This window comes from Fringilla coelebs, assembly GCF_963513975.1.
Source record: "Fringilla coelebs genome assembly, chromosome: 1".
NCBI lineage: Eukaryota > Metazoa > Chordata > Aves > Passeriformes > Fringillidae > Fringilla > Fringilla coelebs.
In genome coordinates, this window is record NC_140028.1 from 52,533,506 (window position 1) to 52,550,052 (window position 16,547).

Genomic DNA, 16,547 nt, shown 5'->3' on the forward strand with positions numbered 1-16,547 from the left:
CTCTTGGCATCCTCCCTCCTTCAGATACTTATAGACATTGATGAGGTCCCCTCCCAGTTGTCTCTTCCCTAGGCTGAACAGATCCAGCTCCCCCAGTCTTCCCTCATAACAGAGATGCTCCGGCCCCTTAATTATCTTTGTTGCCCTCCACTGGATCTGCTCCAGGAGCTCCATGTCTCTCTTGTACTGAGGAGCCCAAAACTGGACACAGCTCCAGATGCGGCCTCACCAGTGCTGAATAGCGGGGCAGGATCATCTCCCCCGACCTGCTGGCAACGCTCTTCCTACTGCAGCCCAGGATATCATGGTGTTCTTGGCCTCAAGGGCCACTGCCAGCTCGTGGCTCAGGGACGCTTCTTTTCCTCGTGTTCCCAGAGGAGAGATGGACCTGCTGCCTGCCTGCTGAGGGAGCTTCACATAGATCTCGCCGGGGTCCCCCGCCGGGATGGAGGCCGGGGTCCCCTCAGGCAGCCGGACTCCGCTCTCACGGGCCTGGGGGCTTCAACAGCGATGGGAGCCAAAGAAGTTGGACGCTCCCCGCGGCGTGCTGGCCACTGGGCGCTGCAATGCGGCGGCCGGCAGCGACCCGTAGTGCCCTCGCTGGCAGCGCCCCCCGCGGGGAACTACAACTCCCGTCGTGCTCTGCGCGGCGGGAGGGGGGACAGGGCCCGCCCGCCCGCCCCACCTCCCCGCCCTCACGGCCCCGCGCGGAGCGAGGCAGCGGCGCGTGCGCGGTGGCGTGAGCTCGCGCCGCTCCCCGCCCGTCCCTGCGAGCGCCGGGCGGCGGCGGCGGCGGGATGGGGCGCGAGGCGGGGCGTGCCCGCCGCGCGTGAGGCCGAGGCGGAGCCGCTGCGCGGGCGAGCGGGACCCCCCAACGGTCAGTGCGGGGGCGCGGGGGGCGGGCGGCCGGTCCGGCCCGACACGCGGTGAGGGCCGCGGGGCCGTTCCGGGTCTGGGCGGGCAGGCGGGCGGGGGCGGAGGAAGGTGGGGGGGGGCGCACAACTGGCGGCGCGAGCCGCCACCGCCCCGCGGCGCGCGCGGCTGCCGGGTGGGGGAGGGGCCGGCGCGGGCTGCTCGAGCGGGAGGGAGGGGCGGGGCCTCGGGAGGCTCCGCCCATTTTCCCTCAGGTCTCTACTCGGCCTCCCTCCCTCCCTGCTACCTTCCCTGCCTCCTTCCTTCCCTCTCTCCTTCCCTCTCTCCTTTCTTTCCTTGCTTTTTTCCTTCCCTTCCTTTCCTCCCTCCCCTCCGTTCCCCGCCCGGGCGGGTGTCCGGCTTACGGGCCGTGTTGTCCCTCCTGCCCTTACGGGTACCTTGTGCGCCCTGTTTCCGTAGGCGTTTGCTCCCTTTGGATCGTGCGGGTTTCGCGGCAGCTCAGTCTGGGCTGTGGGTTGGCTCTTTGCAAGGTTGTTTTTGGTGGGGTTTTTTTTGTTTGTTTGTTTGTTTTGTGGGGAGGGAGAGGTCAGGGATTTTAATTCTTTAACCTTCACCAGAAAATTTACTGTTATTGTAATTTTTCTGCATCTAGTGTGATTAGCAGGTTCTAAGAATGTCGTGTTTCCTACCTGGTAATGTTGTTTAGAAAGTGTGTGTTACTGTTCATCATAGAATCGCAGAATGGTTTGGAAGGGGCCTCAGAGACCATCCACTTCCAGCCTTTCTGCCGTGAGCAGGGACACCTTTCACTAGACCAGGTTGCTCAGAGCCCCATCCCAGATGGCCTTGAACACTTCCAAGGATATGTTAGTGGGTGATGTATGAGCAAATACATCTTATTTTTAAGTGCTAACAGATGTTCAAACAAGTGACAAAGATAATGCCAGCAATCCACACTTAAACTATTTGTTCATGAGAATGGTGTGGTTTGAATTTACTCCACCCCAGTGTCCCTGAGGTTAATGATAATTGTTGATAGAAAATAATCATTAAAAAAACCCCAGGCTAAGGCCTTTTTGCCAGTTGCATAAACCAGGGTGATTTGTGCAAGTCCCTTGTTTCAGCACAGGAAAACAGCCCTAACTGAGCCCTTAAACAGGTTTCTGATCTGGAAACAGCTTGAAGTGCTTGCCATGAGTGCTCAGCACTGCCGTAACCCACCTTTTCAGAGGTGGTGTTAAGGCTTTGTTGGATTTGACGCAGGATTGTAATGGATGTAAATTTATTAATGAGCTTACAGGGGAATGGCAGAGGGATCCCTTAGATTTGGGTTTTGATGTTACTTGAGGCGTTGCATATAGCTTGTGGTGATGCTGTGCTTCAGTTCATTTCAGCTCAGTCTGGGTATAATCCATACAGTCAGTGTGACAAGCTCTTGGGGGGCTCTTTTCTACAGAGAAATAAACAAGAAATAAATAGGAATTTTTAAAAAGCCCTTCCAAACTGTTGTAGTTTTGAGCATTTAGTACTTCTAAGTGTGTGGATTTTTTTAACCCTTTTGATGTAATGTTCTAGCTAACTACAAGAATAGAATGGCTATTATGTTGAAGTAGGGAACTTTACGTTCCCTGTCCTACAAATCTCATTTCTAGGTTGGAGAAAATAAATTTTCTTTTGTCTTCCCACATCTGAAATGGAACATAGGAATAGCTGCCTTCAAATCTTAATACTCCACGTGCAACTTCTGCATTGTTCTGTCTTAGTTCAGATGTATTCAGGGGTAGGAGGGCATATTTTATAGTTTGTATTGGTGGGGCCCTTCCCCAAAGTAAGGATTTCACAGTGAAATCACTGGTGTGATTGTGGTTATGTGGGGAAGAAAGTTCTTTTTCTGTAGGGCAGATTATTTCCATTTCTATATGTGCATGTCTACACTGGAATATATTGTCCTGGAATTGCAATAACTGCATTCCTGCTCTTGAGCTGCACAGCTCAGTTCTGCAGATGTCCTTAAAGCAAAGCTGACATGCACAAACCCTGCATCTAACTCTTTAAGGTTCTCATCTCCACTGCACCCTTCAGGCACTCTTCCCAGTAAGTTTTAGCTGTATTTTCTTAGAGAAAAGGTTTGCATATTTCCTGAGTAAGCACTGCTCTTTCTCATGGGTAGTTCTTAGACTAATATGGAACATGCTGCTGTTCAGCAATAAATATCACCAAATGCTAATTTACTTTCCTTCTGTAAAGCTTGGTGTTGTGTAGCTAGCCTCAAAATGCCAAAATATAGTATATTTACCTTCGGTTTATAGTAGTGTAGTGTAGCATAATCTACCAAGCTTGTCTCTGAACTAATGTATCTGATTATGTTGAATCAGTGAATGATTCGATACCCTTACAACTAGTCATGGTTTGCTATGTGCATGGTTTGCTATCCTTCATCAACTTCTTCGGCTGCTCCCCAGAGCCTCACTTCATCAACTTCTTCAGCTGCTCCCCAGAGCCTCATGGATAGTAGTTTTCAAATTGTTGCTCAGTTTAAAAAAAAAGTTTATCAAATGGGCCTACAACTGGGCTGGAAGTACATTATGGAGTAGGAAGTTTTACTTAATCTGCATCCCCAGAGGTGGTGGTGTTGAGGAGTGACTGCTGTCCAGATAGGGTTTACATCTTCTGTTTGCCATGGCCAAAACCAAAAGAGTAAGGATGCAGGCTGAATTTAGAATAAGGAAGGTCTAAGGTATACTGTCATCCTTACCTTTCTCATCCCAACCATCCCTCACCTTTTGGGCTTGACATCAGGGAATACAAACTCTGTTGAAGGTGTGGAGTTATAGTGGAGTGAAACAGACTTTGATAGTGGCAGCAACAGCAAGTCTGAAAGCTGAATAGCAGCAGGGATCCAGTGCTCCCTGCTTCTAGTTTTTCTTTAGGCTGCAGTAAAAACTGGGGAATGACAGCTTACTTGGGGCATCTGCTGGGAAGCGGAGGATTTATATGGTATTATCCAAGTAAGGAGTGGTGATCCAGTAAGTTGGCTCATGCAGCATGTTGCCTCAAATACGTTCAAGGAGTTTCTAGTTTATTCTGTACTAGGAAAAAATTTATTTAGGTTTCATCAGAAAAGTGCTGTGACAATTTTGAACTCGTAGGGAAGAATGTGTGAAAAAGATAAATAGGAGGTACAGTGACTTCAGTGGATAATAAGAACGTAAAAACAACATTTAATACCTGAACAAAGTATGTCTGACCAAAAATATTTGGAATGTGTAACTGGGTCCTTAGTGTCTCTTATAGTTATCTGTGCATTAAAAAAGCACAGAAAGCATCTCTTTTTCTTATCTAATGATGAATTCCATATATACATCAGAGACTAAGATCTGCAAATTCAAAGCCATGAGATCACAGCATTTAGAGCAATCAGTTCACTACCTACAAGCAGTATTTCCTTTGATAACTAATTAAGGTGTGTTTAAATAGAGAACATGATTTGGTATTTTTTCCTTGTCTAGTTTCTGTGATGCTCAGTAAACAAAAGTACAGATAATGAAGATGTCCTAGTTTCTTCTAGAAGCAGCTTGGTGTAGGATCCTGACTAAGAAATAGCAACTAATTATTTGCTAAACACATAATTTTATAATAATAAAAAAAAAGTGCTTGCCAAACATGCTAAAACTGTAATAATATAAATCAGTACGTACAGCAGATTGTTAATGTGTGTTAATAGTAATGTGATATTTAGCCAAGTTTTAAAAAATATTTATGGGGAAAGTGTTGTATTTTAAATAAGCAAATTTAGTATTGTTTTCTACAGAAATAGGAAATAGTGCAGAATACTATTCTGATATAATACTAATAATTGAAGAATGTGATGTACGTCACTTCATCTATGCTGGTGTGCCCCTAATTGTTAATAGCTTGCTGTCTATCCATTTGTTGTAAATGCTAGGAAGGTAGACAGAAATACAGACCTTATGCAATCAATGCAAAGAGAAAATTTCTTTAAAAGGATTATGATCCTTGGTGGTACACATTAATTTATGATGTGACCTTGTAGGTGATCCCTGCCTTGCTTCCGCCCAGGCTCTGTGTTCCCTGGAGGAAGCAGGGGATGGTTAATGATTCGTGCCAGCTGCAGCCCAACAGGAGCGCAGCGCTGGGGCAGACCCTGTGTGCAGGTGCACAGATGCCCCATTTTGGCTGCTGGGGGCTATACTTTTTCATAGGGATAGGTCCACCCTTCAGTGCCGTGGAAGGGTAAGCTTCCCAAACAGTAGGAGCAGATTCCTCATATCCACTCTGCCATCTTTATTCTCTTTCTCACCCACAAGGAACAGAGCTTTTTTAGACTGGCTATTCTGGTCTCTGGAGGCACGCAAGGAAAGCAAGGGATGAGTGATGGCTGTTTGCATGAGGTGGGAACGGCCAGATGGTTGCTGGAGAGGAAGAAAGAGGAGCGAGGGCTGGGTGGTAAGGTTTGACATTCCAAATCAGAATGCGGGTTTGGACCAAACTGAAATTTATTTTAAGGAAAATAAATTTAGTTTCATGTTCGTTGTTTTGTACATTCCTTGCAGTGACTAATTCTTGAGTCAATTCCAATAGTTATGTATAGATAAAATGTATTTTTGTACATTTTTGTCCTCTCTAGTATGAAAATTTCACAGGTTTCTGTTATCTAGGTGAAGGCAGCTCATGAAGTTTTCTTCCTGTTTCACAGTTCATTAGGATCTCTGGGCTTTTCTTGTCACTAAAGGACAAGACATCTGGCGGAATGGAGCTCTGGGAACTGATCATAGGACTCTTACTACCAGAGCTCGAAGAATGACTATTGAAAACTCAATATATTATGATAATTCTTAACTTAACACTAGTGGAAAAAAAGGATATCACAGTGGCAAAAATTGCAGCTTTTCTTTCTCATTAAAAAATAAGTAAGAAAATTTCAAGGGTATAACTTCTCTTTAAAATCATATCTAACTTGTAAAATAGGACTTACACCTATGAGCTTGAAGCTATAATTTGATGTTTGTCCTCTAATGGCTTTTGTGAAGTTTAACATTTATCTTACCCTGGTGGTGAAGCTTGTTGCTACTTTGACATTTCTAGCCTGCCCTGTTGTGTTTTGTAAATACAAGGATCAGCAGTCAGGTGCAGAATTTTTCTGGATGTTGCCATGAAAGTAACTTTTCAGTGAGTTTTATTAGCATGAATTAAATTGAGTGCTGAATGTAAATTCTAGTGCTAAACATGCCAGCAATTAAACTCTCTCATTTCATGGTAGTAGTACTGGTTTTCTACCATGAATACTATGGAAGTTCATAATTCTCTGGTATTGTTTTCCTGTATCCAATATACTGCTTTTGCATACTTAATACTGAGTGTATTAATGTAGTGTATAATTACTGATAAAAGGTAATTAAGCTGACAGATGTTTTACTGTATTTGTACTACTCCAGTAGATTTTAACGTTGTGAACCAAATGCTGTATATAAAAGTATAATGCTAATCTGTACAAACCCAAACCCAAAATACCTTTTTTTTTAAACTAGATTCAAAGAAGAGTGTAATTTCATTTCTGAGTTTCAATTGTGGTAGCTTCAAAGGGGATAATGTTCTTTTAAGATAGCCTAAAGAGCTTTTTATATTTTATGGGATATTTTTAATTGATTGGATGGACTAAAACCTCAGGGGGAAAAATACCAAGTGATTGAACAGATTTATCCCAAAACTCCTTGGATTATTTCAGTCCAATGGTTTTAGCTTTTCTTGTTCTCTAGGTGTTTTAATCTTGACGAATTTTCTAAGTTTTCTACATGCTGGCCACTTGTTAATTCTAGATGCCGAGATATTTCACAGGTTATGCTTCTGAAGTTTTCATTCTGAAGTTTGGGGTTGCAGTCCTCCAAAATTCATGCAGTTTGCACCACTGGGGAGCAGATGCATTTTAAGCAGTCAGGTTTTGAAGCATTGTTGGAGAAAACAAATTTAAGCTTTCCAACTCAAAGAGGAAGTGATGAACCTGTGGATTTCTTTGCTGCTACAGTATATTAGTTTGACTGATATACTAGGATGTATATTTGAATGTATGTTCCTTCACAAAGATAAGTAAGAACTAATTTTCTGGCAATGGCTTTCAAAATGTACCTTTGAATATGCCAGAACCTGTATACAACCCCAAAAAGCAGTGGAGAAGGCACGTCAGTTTTACCTACGTCATTCATTTTGTGTGCTGCAATTTTATGATATTTTATTTGGTCTATGATCAAATTTCTTTGCAGTTTTCTATGGGCTTCTCTTGGTTGCTCATTTTTGATAAATCCTTTAGGAAGTAAGGTTTTAATGTTATTTCAGTCAAACTTCAAACACATCTAAAAGATACACAAACATGTTAAAGAAGTTTGCAGTTAGTGTGTATCATTAGAACAGTCAGTTGTTGGTGGATATTTTGACATGTGGGTTTATTACATTTGGTGGGGTTTAGTACTTATGTGCAAGGATTTCACCACTCTTAAAATTGCCTTACACTGATGGAGGCAGTTTATCTTCTTTTGAGGGAGGGATAGGACAAAGGCCATCTTTGGTCTTATGTGTATTCAGGCTTCCATTAAACTGCTCTAATTTTAATTAGAGCAGCATCACTTATGTTTAGACAAGGCAACACAACAGATTTGGGAATGGCAATCAGAACATTTTTGGTCCTGTGCTATCAAATACCAAACATTTCCTCCATCTCTGAAGCATAAAGTATTTTTAATGTTGTATGTTATTATTCAGTTAATTTTATTATATTTGGCAAGTAGGTTGAAAATGTCAATCAGTGCATTTCTTAAGGTAGGGGGTTTTTTTTTGTATTTTGATATTCTCAAGACGTAGAATCGCTGAAAATTGCTGCAGTAGATGCTACAGACTGAGCTAAATGAAGCCTGTTTTAGAAAGTATATGTGAATTTAATATTCAATTCTAAGGATGTTTATACATTTTCTAGAAGGCAGGGGTTTCATGTAAGCTTTCTTCTAAGGCTGACTAGGTAAATTGACATTGAAGACAAGGCAGATAGTGTGAACTTGTGGGTCCTGCTGCTGTCCCAGTAATTGGCATTTTAATGGATTACAGATTCCTGCTTTCTCTGGAGAGACCAACAGCTGCCCCATGGTGGGTGGTGCCACACCTTGCCTTGCATGTATTTCTGAATGCTTTCTGTGTTCACATGCATGACATTTTGCAACATCTCAGCCCTGGAGGTGGTGATGTTAATCATAATTAATAATCTGCTGAGCTTGTAAATATTTAAATTGACTTTCCCCTTGGGTATTGAGTGAATCTGGGGCAGACATGGAAAACAGAAGTTGTTAATCCTATCTCTATGTATGGTACTGAAAAAAATAACTAAAAATTCAGAAATTTGCTGAAAGGCTAAATCCTTCATGTGGTGTTGATGAAGAGTTGTCACTGGCATTAATGGGAATATGTCTGGGAAGAAGAGATGGTATAGTCCTACTTTGTACGGAAACGTAACATACCATGCTAATTTTTTTTTTTAACATATCACATGAGTTTGAAAGACATTGACATCTATTCCCCGCAGGTTCCTGCTGCAGACATAACATGGATCAGCAAAACAATTATTTTGGTGGCATGTCTCAAAACAGATCTCAAAATAAAACAAGCTACATCAGAAAAAACCTTTTGGTGGGTAGAACTGGTATCTACAATAAGGCTGTGCTAAAAACTGCTGTTCTGGGAGCACAGAAATGTTATGTGTCAATCCATTTATTGTTAAGTTGGGAAAACGTTTGCGTGCAGCCCAGTCTGTGCTTGATTCTACTCAAATTGGACTTAATAAAGCAGTGAAGGCTGATTTTCAGCCATTGATGTTAGCTTGATAATAAACAGGACTCTTAAGCAAAAAGCAAAGGTGATAGACATAGATATCAAATAATCACTAAGAATAATCAGCTGATAGACACAGTTATTAAATAATCACTAAAAATAAACAGCGTTTCTGGATCAAAGTCTTCTTTTACTTTTCCTTTCTGCTGTTATGGTAGAATGGGTTTTATCTCAACCACCATAGTTCCATTTAATATTGACTAGAAGCTGAACATGTTTCGCCATTGTTGCACTGGAACATGCAGGGTTTTAAACATGAGAAGAATCATACGTGGAAATTTATCATCTGTGTTGTGTATCACACTATGAAGAGATCCAAGCAAAGCTGTTCTTTGCTTCCTCTTCTGCTACAGAATTGTCAGATCAAGTGACATTCTGTAATTGATAGATCTTTTCATCTGTGCTCAAGAGATGGTGGCAAAAATGCAATGTAAAGTATAAGAAAGTTAATTTTCACAGTTCATGCCCTAAAGGTTTGTGTGTCATTAATATTCTTTCAGAAATTGCTTCTTTCTGGGTATGATAAGGCCATAGAATTGAATATGCTTTGCCTTTGGTAAGGATTGTTTGTACTGCCCTTCCAGTTAAAGGATTATGAAGTGACTTCTGCAAAGTTAATGCTGTTTGAAAATTCTATGAATAAAATAGCGATCACAATTCACCCAATTCAGTGAAGAAGCATGGTGCTTCTAATTGATTTTTTTTCTATACCCAGTCTGAAAGATGATATTGAATACTGGATTAAAAAGCCATGCTGTCTGGACTCAGCACGCAGTTCTCCATGCAGCACCCGTGCTCTGCTGTTCCCTCTGCATGTTAGGCAGGTTTATGGAGTTGCTGGAGTGTGGCAAGGCTCTCTATGTCACTCTGTGTTTGAGGGTGGCAGCAGGTGGCTCTCGAAGGGCAAACCAGCAGACAACACCAGTGAAGTTATGTTGGTAGAGGGGCACACACCAGTCCTGGTTTCACTGTATTTGGCACAGTACGAAAGATGATGGTGCTGCAGCAGCAGTGGCACCTGCCTGCACATGTCAGCTGAGTGTGTTCCCAAGAGTCCCACAGAGCCTGAACTCCACTGCTGGCAGGAGCCTCACAGTGCCTTACTGCCTCTCCACTGCTGCTGTTGAATTTGCCAGATGAATTATTGCTGTTACAGAAGGGCCAGTGCATTATAGTGTGCATTTCCGGTGTGTGGGCATTCCCAGATTTGTTGCAACTGTTAAATCCAAAGCAAAGAGTCTTTGGTAATCGCTGTTTACCCTTGCCATTTCTAGTATTTTAGCATGTGTTAGCTAAGACACTTTAAAAAAAATCCCCACAAAACACAAAAATAGAGTTTTTATAGGCTTAGTTGTTTTTTGGTGGGTGTTGGAACTGAGTATGTAGAGCTCTGGCCTCTCTGGAAAACTAGATTCTGTTCTCTGTTGTTTGATCTGTCATGGGTAGTCTGCAGAGGCTGTTGAAAGAACGGCAGAAGTGCTTAAAACTCCTGTAAAATATTTTATGCCAACTCCATTGGTTTTTCTTCTGCTTCATTTTGCATTTTTAACTCTGAATAGCACTTGCTTTTTTAATGTCATTTATAGTACATTCAGCTCAAGCAGTCATGGGTTTAGGATGTTTGGTTTTTTCCCCTGACTCTACTAAATTGACAGCTGTTCTCAAGCTGGCTGCATTCAGGTACTGGAGTGTGACTGAGCAATGCTGTAGTTTAAATCTCTGATCAGGGGAATTTGTTATTAAATAGATCCAGCCCAGGCACTGATTAAAGTATAACAATTAGTATTAATTTGCAAAATCATAATCTCTGTACAACTTGCTGCAGACCTTTGGGGACTAGACTATTCTTTGAAGGGCTTGTCAGAAAATGTGAATTGTAAAAAGACTTGGATACAGTTCTGAGGGCAGACAAAACCTATAGTGATACTATGTTTATAGTGGTTGTTAAGAAAGTAAACTGCACACCTTTTGTTGTATATTCCTGCCTTCCTTTGTTCAGTAGTAAAACTTTCTGTTCTCTTGGTGGTACAAGTGGGAATTTGGAGAGGTGGAAAAGAGAGAAGAGGCAGGGTTGTCACACCAGGAATAATTCTAAAACCAGTCTAAACAATAGTGGGTATTACATATGTTGCACAGTATGGAGATTTTCAGAAGTATAGGAGGGTTCAGTATGTTAGCAGGACAGTTGTCATATTCAATTAAACTCTCAGTAATTCAGCTCCTGTCAAAAGCTACCATATTTTAATTTGGGCTGAAAAGTTTTGTATCAGAGGCTGGTACTTCAAATTAAAAATAAAAACAAAAAACAAACCACTAACCTAATTCTTCAAACTGTTTCTGAGAATTCAGCTAGCAAGAAAATATCTCTTTTCTGTAATAATGAATATTTTGGTAATCAGGCAAACCTTTTTAGTGCTCTTTGTAATTTGGAGGGGGAACCTATATTTGGCTGGAGAAGACCTCCCAAATTGCCTTGCTTATGTGTGGCCCATAATTTGCAGAAGTTTTAATGAGAACTGAGTGTGGGAGAAATAGAAGGTGGTGAGGGAAACCTGGGAAACAGTGAGCAGCCAAGAGGTGAGGTTAGATGAGACACTGGGTGTGGAGAACAGGAATGGTGAAACTGGGGTTGCAGAGGTCTAGGTTGTGAACACCTGTTTGGTGAGGAAAAGATTGTGAGATAGATGAGGTGCAGTCCTGATTGTGGAGGAGCTGCACTGCAGGAAAGAGGACAAGGAAACAAATGCAGAGAGTCTGGGGAAGAGTGTGACTAAACCATGGAGTGGGAAACTAATGTACCAGGCTTGAGTACTGTTATTGGAGGTATTGGATTACTTTGTGCTGACAAGACCATGGGAACCAAGAGCAGGATTTGTTGGAGTTAATAACGGAGAATCCTGAAGAGTGGAGTAGCACATTGCCAAGGAGTTTGGAGAATGAGAAATTATTCTCAGAGTGGGCAATAGCCATTGCAGTGCAGGTGGCTGATTGTCAAGATACTCCGCAGAAGTCTGGTCTGGGTGCAGTGCCTGTCTGTCTCGTGGTGTGGAGTTCAGGCCTTCTGCTTGTTACTTGAGAAAGCTGCCATGCAAAGCAATTAAACAGCTTGTTACCTGGACAGTTATTTGCAAGAATGCCTATTAAATATTTGGTTGTGATCATAATGCAGAGCACTGCTTTGAAACTGCTTCCATGGCCATTGGTTCAGCTGAGGAAAGACACAGGAGGACTTGCTCTGATATCCCTGAGGGATGGAATGAGCCCATGGTGGGGAGGGGAGGGGAGGGGAGGGGCGGGGGGGAGCCACTTGTGGGGCATAGTTTGTGTATCCTCTGTATAGGGCTTTGGTTGTTACTCTGTAACAAAGATCTGTACCCAGACTTTCCTTGTAGACCACTTGCTTTGGAGAGGTAGTGGGATATAAATTGTCGCAGCCTGCCTCTCCAAGGAAGTGGGATGTTACAGTAAAATAGGAGTGTGACAGTATAGCCAGTGCAGGAGACAGCACCCTGGGACAGGGCTTTTTCTAGGCAGTTCTGGTCCATCTCTTTCCAATGTGCTCTCTCCTGGAGCAAAGCATTCAACCATCCAACCCCTTCCAGGGATCCTGTTTTTGTTTTTTCCAAAAATGTATGTCTTGGAAACAGCCGTGAATTGCATCCTGATGGAGCTCTACAGAATTTTGTAGGCTAAGGGCTGTAATACTGTTTTCCCTGAAGTGAACCAAACTGGAAAGCACGTACTTCCACATATCTGGAGATTTTATCTTCATGTGATTGCAAGACTTTATCATAATGGGATTTGAAACCTTATTTTTGATATTTCTAAAATATCTAGGGTATTATTTAATTATTTATTTTAAGGCTGGCTCCCTACTGATTAGATTAGTGTAGAACTGGAATACCCTCAGTAATAGGGAGTATTCTGGATACAGCTGTGTATTCTAAATGAGCTGGCTCCTCCAAGAGCCCACTCAGATGTGGATGTGGTCTGTAGCTCACTGATTGTTGAGAGCTAAGTAGTTTTGTCTGTTTGTATATCACTCCTGAGCTGGAATGGACTCTCAGAGCCGAACTTGAAATGCCTCGGATGGTGTGTAACTGGCAGACTTTATCCATCTACAGGTAAATGAGAGACCATGCAAAAGCTAGTTTTGTTACTTTTAGAGGTGATCTGATGCTGGCATTATTTGAAAAATGTATGGCTTGCTCCTGTGTGACTTCAAGTGTATGATTATACACCCTCCTTTGAAAGTAAATTTTCCAACATTCTCACAGCGTCGCATATCCTGTAAACTAATCTGAGGTTGAGGAGCTGAATTCTGTTAAACAATTTGTATTTTATTCTTTTTATCAAAAAAATTCTGTGAAGTCCCTTCTTGAGGCTTTAATTTTTGCCAATTATGAAGAGTGTATGACTCACAGGGGAGTTACTTAATGCTGTGTTTGTGTGATTACTTGTGACTTGTGAAATTTTAAACTTGCTTTGCCTGTCTACATGAAGTACTTCCCTATTCCTTCTCCTTTCATGGTTGTGTTGCCTTATTAAAGAAAGGAAAAGGCACTGATTTTATACCTGGCCACTGCTTATTAAATGAAAGACTGAAATGCTGCCATGCAGTCAAATGTCAAGATTACATCAGAGGCCATCTAAGACGTGTTCAAATGAAAACAATTACTTGTATTAAGCTTTTCAGTATGTTGTAAAAAATGCAATAGGTACAGAACTTAGATGTGATACAGACTTTGTATAGTCTTGGTAAATAAATTCTAATTGGATCTTCTAATCTTATTCCAAAGTCTCAACAGTTATATGAGTACCACTCATGGTTTCTGAAGTGTTTTGACATACTTAGCCCACAAGTGATAGTTTTTATTATTCTTGTGGTTCATTGCTTTCCAAAATGGAGCTGTGTTTGTTACTAGGATATTTTTGTCCAAAAATGGTGTGCCTCATTTCTGCAAGAATCAGGTCCTTCACGCATATGCAGATATTTTGGACTGAAGATCTGTGGTGATGAGTGAGGTACTGCTGTGCTCTCTGTGTTGCTTTTGGATAATTATGGTAGAGCAGGTACTGGTAGCTGAGTGAATGCCCTCACTCGGCCCCCATCCTTTGATTAGTGTCTTCTTGGGACTATTTTCAATGTAACACCCAGGTATTTAGAGGGTGTCTGTTTGTGGCAAAATGGAATGACCAGGGGACACCCACTGTGCTTCAGATGTGGTCTTGCATAATACTTGTTGCAGAAAGAATCCACATCCTTCATTCCACCCAGAAGCTTTACAAAATAACATCTGTGCATGCAATCACCTGCTCTAATTTGCTTCTGCTGTTGCAATTGGTTACAAAGCACAAAGTCTCAGTACAGACTCAGTGCAAAACAGAAATAATGGAGCCTTCTGTACTGAATGAAAGAGCTGTGAATTTGGTCTTTCAGACTGTGCTTCTTTTTAATGTGTTCATACTGACTTAGATGATACACTGTTGAAAATGAGTTCTATTAAAGCTGGCTGTCATGTCTCTGTCTTCCCTTTTTTATGTTTTTTCCAAACCTCATCTTTACTTACTAAATATGCAGCTCAGACTGAATTTTTTTAGGAAAGAGTTTGGTTATTTTCAAAAATGAGCCTTGAAAAGCCACATTATTTTGCCGGCGCAGGCATCTTCCTTCCTTTCCCTGACCCACTTTCCTGTGCTTAGTCTGTGGTCTAGCAAGGGGATGATGGCATGATAGCTAGGAGATTTTGTGTTAATGATGTACCTTCTTTCCGTGTTTAAAATCTCCTATAATTTAATCTTTCCTTGGGGGATGCAGAAAAGGTCACGATTCTGCCCATGTTCAGTGAAGGCTTCTATTTGACATTCAGTTATTCTGAAGGCTTGACTCAGTATTGAGCAGGAAAGTGGTTCAAGAAACTGCATTTTGGGAGTGCTGAAAAAAGTAGCTAGGTCTGAGAAGGTGCCAGAACTGCGAGAAGCTCTCTGATCCTGTCGTGTAACAGCATTTCTGGTTCCTGGGGAAGAAGAGTCAAATGTCAAGTGAACGAGAAGTGGTGGGAGACAAGGAGCCTGCTGTTGGCAGGGAGGTAAGAAGGGACTTCTTGTGGTACTGGGGAGAGACTGAGAGCCAGTGGGAGAAATGGGGACCAGATAAAACGATGAGGTAGATAATCATGAGCTAACAGAATACAGCAGCAGAGAACATTCAGGAAAAAGTGGGGACTGGTAACTAATCAGATAGAAGAAACAGAGGAAGAAGGGAGAGAACTTTATCTGCAAGGAAGTGGTGTGCAGCAGGAAAGTAGGAACTGCCCAAAAGAAAAACAAGATGAGGGGAAAGTTGGAAACTGAGCTTGAGTCACAGAGACCAAAGCAGATGAAGATCAGATTGTCTATGATATATGGAAGGTGAAACAGTGGTAAATCAAGACAAGAGCTATGGGAGTACTGACACTTGGTGGTAAAGAAATCAAAGTTTTAAGTTATAAATACTAAGAAATAACTGAAATCTGAGGAGATGAAGCTCTGTGTGTGGTATGATAAAAGAGAGGTGTGCAAAGACAGAGGTTGCACTCCTGTCATGGTGATTCTGCCACTTCTCTGTTTTTCATTTTTAGTGCTTGTTGAGCTTTTCCACAAGCCAGCTCAGCAGCAGAAGCCTGTTGAAGCAGCTAGCAACTTGAATCATCTCAAAAAGAGCAAACTGCTGCAATTGGAGGCAGAGGAGAGTTAATGGGGGGAGTAGTGTGACCTTCCTCATGTGGCAGCAGTGAGTTATTGAATCTCCTGACACATGAGAACTGCACAGGTGAAGAGAAGCAGTTTGAGGGAAGGGACCTGTTGCCGAGGGGAGGCAGGACTGAAGCAGTAACAGACTGGGAAGAAAAAGTCTAAGAGGGAGAAATTGGCCGAAGAGCAAGCCTGTTAGAAATGTTCCTTCTCAAAATGCCTAGAAGGTCCATAATTTTTTCAGTCTTTTATTGCTGTCAGAAGAAAATGGTAAAAGCCAAAGGAGATGTAATGATTTATATGGCAGTAGAACATTAACATCCGTTAGTAAAGTGGAAGAGGTTTTTTTCAGTAAGCTTAAAAGCTCTCTTCTGCTGATTGGTCTTGATATAATTTGAGCATCATAAAATTTCTTCCTTATTTAAAGGCCTAGGCAATGTTACATATAGGAAAGTAATGCTTTCCTGAAGCTGTAAGATAAAAAAATAAGAAACATATGTACAGTCTTAATTTGTTGCATTTGCAAATACACCCCATTGTCTTAATTTTTTGCCAGTGCCTCTGCTTTCGCTAGAATAAGGAATGAACACTGTTAAATAAAGATTTCATTAATATTTTCTCATCATAATTCTGTGTCTTACTGTGCCCTATTCAAATTCTGATCTGAGTAACCGGTAATTTCCATAAGCACTGTGACTGATCTCCTGTAGGGAGATACTGTTGCATACATACTCTAAAATTTCACTCTGATCTGCATACAGAGAGCTGGAAAATGAGAATTAACAAAAAATACAATTCCAACCCCAAAAAATTGAACAAATCACCCTCCCCAGAACCCACTTAGCTAGACTCATCTATAATTATTAACTGGGAAGAATTAACATGGGCAGAATACCACACCATGTCATATTATTTCTGTATGTTACCAATCTGTAAAAAAAAGCCCTGGAGTTGAGTGATACTGCTGGAGAGTGTTTTGGAATGTGTCCTTTGTGACCATTTAGACACAAGAGGCCAAATCCAGCCAAGTGGACTCCAGAGGTGTGGTGTCC

At 41.9% G+C, this 16,547-nt stretch overlaps 1 protein-coding gene across 1 annotated transcript in view; it reads left to right on the forward strand.

Moving 5' to 3' along the window:
• The first annotated feature begins 723 nt into the window (after nt 1-723).
• The window catches only part of RALBP1 (ralA binding protein 1), a 32,983-nt gene continuing 17,159 nt past the window's right edge, over nt 724-16,547 (forward strand). Inside the window, exon 1 of the mRNA XM_084206608.1 lies at nt 724-877. The gene's annotated coding sequence lies outside the window, so the exon portion shown is untranslated. The remainder of the gene's footprint in view (nt 878-16,547) is intronic.